This window comes from Nansenia antarctica, assembly GCF_963989245.1.
Source record: "Nansenia antarctica genome assembly, chromosome: 17".
Taxonomy (NCBI): Eukaryota; Metazoa; Chordata; class Actinopteri; order Argentiniformes; family Microstomatidae; genus Nansenia; species Nansenia antarctica.
In genome coordinates this window covers 4,035,301-4,040,300 of record NC_137687.1, presented here as the reverse complement: position 1 = coordinate 4,040,300, position 5,000 = coordinate 4,035,301, and positions in this window count along the sequence as shown.

The window sequence follows — 5,000 nt, the reverse complement described above, 5'->3', positions numbered from 1 at the left end:
CCTATAGAGCGCGGGATATAGCCTAATTCCGAAGCTTTCTTCAGTTTCTTTGTTCAGGTTTATTATCAAATGACTTCACCCGAAATGATTCATCTTCTAAATAAAGAGGCGTTCTATGACTATGGGCTCTATCATCGCTTATCAAAGTGCACACAGGCACACCAGTCATGATCGTGAGCATATTATGACAGGCCTAGTACCTCTCAGTGCTTCCAGTAATAAGTACAAGGGGGGGAAACATAACCGATCGATCAGTCAACGACTGACACCTACACACACACACACACACACACACACACACAAACACACACACACACATACACACACACACACACACACACACACACAGGCCCACACAGTAACATTTCGTGTGACGCAACCGAGGTGAGCTCATGCTAATTCAAACGGCTTGACTGTAACCGGTTTTGCATTCTAATATCTTGTGTGAGAGAATAGACAGTGCTTGAAGTCAGTGAGGCCAGTACAAACCTGGGGAGTGCCGAGTATAGGCTCAGTCATTGCCTATGGTAGACTAGTTTGCAGCAAATTACATGGGGTCATTATTATGTTACGGTACATGTGGGAATACGGTACATGTGGGAAAACTATGGTTAGGGTTAGGTGCTAGGGTTAAGGTTAGGGTTAAAGTTAGGGGTAGGGTTAAGGTTAGGGTTAGGGTTAGACATGCCAGTATGTACCAAGTCACCCTAGCACCTAACCCTAACCCTAGTTTTCCCACATGTACCGTATTCCCACATGTACCGTAACAATTACACGGGAACAATGCCAAAACCTGAGGCACCTGTGCCATAGGCCTACTTAAGGATTCACCTTCATAACGTCTTCAAACAAAACGATCCCGAATCATGCCATATAGCCTATTGGAGAATCTCTTTGTGACTACCCCAGTCACATGTGCGAGGACAACATGTTTAACCCGCATGCATTCTATTAAGGCAGATAGAAGGCAATCTTATAGCCATGGTTGTAATCGATAACACCATCGACTCAGTTTACAGGAGCTGTAGGCTTGGCTAACGTCTTATGTCTGCGAGACCATTCATATTGATTATCAATTTAATTTGTATCATTCTGATAACAGCAAACCATTCATTTACCTACGGTAGTTTATAGGCCCCATAAATTGAAAGGTAATGATAGACATGATAAAACCGATAACATTTAACTTACTTCACTGTTTGTTTGTCCAGTTATTAATTCGATCAAGGGAGTGTTGTGGATTGAATTGATTCTTAATAGATTTAGTAATACTTATACTTATATACTTATAAAGCACAAAGAGCTTAGATCAATTGTCTCCAAGGGGGCCTTTTATTAAGCAAAGTTACATGAGCGCAGAGAGAAACGAGCAGACCAAGAAGCAATAGACAAACAGAGTCTACTATTGGTGCAAGATCATCTTGAGAAAGGGCTACATACATTTGTGTGTCATCAGTATACATGTTATAAATGGACTGACTTATATAGCACCTTTATCCAAAGCGCTTTATAACGGCCTCTCATTCACCCATTCACACACACATTCACACACCAATGGCGGCAAGCTACCATGCAAGGCGCCGGCCTGCTCACTGGGAGCAATTTGGGGTTCAGTGTCTTGCCCAAGGACACTTCGACGTGTGGCCAGCCGGGATTCGAACCGCCGATCTGCCAACCTTGCGATCATTAGACGCCGGCTCTACCTCCTGAGACACAGCTGCCCCCTTCTTTTTTGGCTGTACATGTTATCAGCAACCTTGTTATCCCGAATGAGTTATCCTAACGGGACCATGTATAAGTTGAATAAAAGAGGCCCTAAAATGGAACATAATTACCAACTGAGACAAAGTAGTCCCTGTCCTGTAGATAGGATCTGAACCATAGTAAGATTGTGTCAGAGAGGCCTACCCAGTTTTCTAGCTTGTCTATAGGAGTATATCATGGTCAACAGTATCAAATGCTGCACTCAAGGTCCAGTAGCACTAAGGACTGAGACTTCCGACTGAGACTCCTGCTCAGTGTTAAAGTTAATGTAATTTAAAACCTTAACAAGAGCTGTCTCAGTGCTGTGATTAAGGCCTAAACATCAGATTGAAAGTGATCGAGAAGGCCGCTACAAGAGGTCAGGAATTAATTGAGCTGTTTATAGAACGTCTTCTCAAGTACTTTACCTATAAATGTCAGGTTAGAAATGGGCCTGTAGTTATTCTCTAAGCTATTCTCTAAGCTACTCTTTTTTAGTAGTGGTTTGACCACGGCAGTTTTCAAAGTCTTTGGAAGAATACCTGATACAAGATAGATATTCACAATTTGCAATAAATCCACCGCAAGACAGTTAAAAACTGTTTTGAAAAAGGTTGTGGTGGGTAGCAACTCCAGGCAGCAGGTGGAGGTTTTAAGGTTGTGTACTATTTCTAAGTAATTTTTTCTGAGTGGGGCACTCATATTTTATTTTTTAAAAATCTGTGGACACATTGTGCAAGGAAATGAGAAGATTCTACATGTGGAGTATGGTGCATGTAGGTCCAGGGTTGTACACCACTAGCCTCTACATCCACACACAGCTCTACAAGCTTGCAAAAAAGTGTGCCAGGAGTCAGGAAGCCACGATATGGAGAGCCTCAACGTATTATGAGACGACTGGTCTACTTTAGCCGTGTTCGTAGAGTCTGTAGGCCTCGGCACCCTTGACGCCTTTTGGCCTGTTCTAGCCTCTACAAATAACTTCTCTAGGAGGGGTGTATCAGCGGGAAACCATTACTTTAGAGAGACCGCTTTCTTGACCCTCCACTTATTTGTCTTTTTAATGACAGATATAGTAGAGATTATGACAGGAAGGATGGGTGAGAGAGAGAGAAGGGATGACATACAGGATATGTCCGCGGCTGGAATCGAACCGGGAGCCCTGCGGTACATGGTCAGCGCTTAATCCACTACGCCACCTAAGCGCCCCTGTGTACTATTTCTTCAAGGCAATTGTTTTTATTTTGTTGCTAACTTTATTTAGTTAACATTGCATTTTTCAGTTGATGGGTTTGGCGCTGGTTGAGCCTCCAGTTTGGTTAGTCTAGCAATAGAGGCAAAGAGACTGTGTGTGTTATTACCATCCCTACTAATGATATCAGAGAAAAATGATTTTCTGGTTCTATTCAACTCAATGTTCTAAGAATGTAGTTTCTCTTTGTACAGCACCAGGTGAACATGAAGTTTAGTTTCACGCCATTTGCGTTCTGCTCTGCATGCGACACTCTTTTTTAACCATTGTTAATGAACCAGCATTTCTCCAAGGAGCTCTTTCTTTACCAGAGATTCATTTGATTCTGACGAGTGCAATGTCATTCAGCATTAGCAGTAGTTTTTGTGACAAAATCATGTAAGAGCTCATTTACTGGAGCAGATGATTGGTGCTGGGAGTAGCTGACATAATGTCTATGAATGTGGTGCCAGTATCTTCATTGATTACCATTTCTTGGTAAGTTCAGACTTGCACCGAGTAACCAGGGTGAGATTCAGTTCAAGAAAAATGAAAAAGTGGTCAGACATAGCAACATCAACAGCCATAATAAATGAAGCTTTGATGCCTAGTGATAAATAGATCTAGTGTGTGGCCCCGGATATATATGTAGCACCAGAAACATGTTGGCATAAACTGAAAGTGGCTATTAAATTCAGAAAACCCTATAGCAAGGCTGTCATTTACAACAATATTAAAGTCCCCAGATATAGACAAGCAGTCATAGTCCATAGAAACAATAGACAATAGCAGTTCTTCAAATTCCTCAAGAAGAAAAAGAGCAGAATACTTCAGGGGTCTATATCCTCTTTAGTATAACAGCAAGATATTCAAATGAAGAAAAAGCGGTCAGACAAGATTATAGCAACTCCTCCACCTCTTCATATCAAGCCAGCACGTCTCTGTGAGGAATAAAAGGTCCAGGTTGAGTGGCCTGGGGTGGTCCAGTGGTCTAGCACTGCGGTCTACAATGCACACATATGCCCATGTCGGCATGGGTTCGAACCCGGCCCATGCCCTGCTGACATGCCCTCTCTCCCTTCTTCTCCTTACATTCCTGTCTGTCTTCACTGTACCTGTCCAATAAAATGACAAATATGAGTGGGACTGCCCCACTCAAAAAAAAGGTACTTTAAAAAATAAAATAAAAAGGTCATTGATCAGGAGAGATGTATTTGATAGAGACCTTACATTAAACAATGCTGCCTTAATGGTTGCTGATGGATGCTGTAGGGTGGCTGGCCTGCTTAGTGAGTGGTAGGCTAATAGGTTAGATTTGTTGCTTTTTCTATTATTCTAAATCTGATTTGGCCTAGAGGTAATACTATCATGAATGGGTCTAGATATAATATCCACGTCTGCACAGTATCTGGGAATCGTGAGTTTAGAATGATAAGGTTCTATCTCCGTTTAGAATGATAAGGTTCTATCTCCGTTTAGAATGATAAGGTTCTATCTCCGTTTAGAATGATAAGGTTCTATCTCCGTTTAGAATGAGAAGGTTCTATCTCCGTTTAGGGCAGTTCAGAGATATTGAGCGTCAAAGTTTTTACATTCCATTATGTTTTGTGAGATGGAACCTTTGTATTTTATGAATTACTAGTTAAAACTAGTCGTATAAATGTGCTCAGCAAAGACCCCCGGGAGAGAGACAGAGAGAGAGAGAGACAGAGAGACAGAGAGGGAGAGAGAGAGAGAGAGAGAGAGAGAGAGAGAGAGAGAGACAGAGAGAGACAGAGAGAGAGAGAGAGAGAGAGAGAGAGAGAGAGAGAGAGAGAGAGAGACAGAGAGAGACAGAGAGAGAGAGAGAGAGAGAGAGAGAGAGAGAGAGAGAGAGAGAGAGAGAGAGAGACAGAGAGAGACAGAGAGAGAGAGAGAGAGAGAGAGAGAGAGAGAGAGAGAGAGAGAGAGAGAGAGAGAGAGAGAGAGAGATGCTCATCATCATAAACAAGAGTGGCTTCTTCTGCAGCGGGTTCATGCTGAGGTG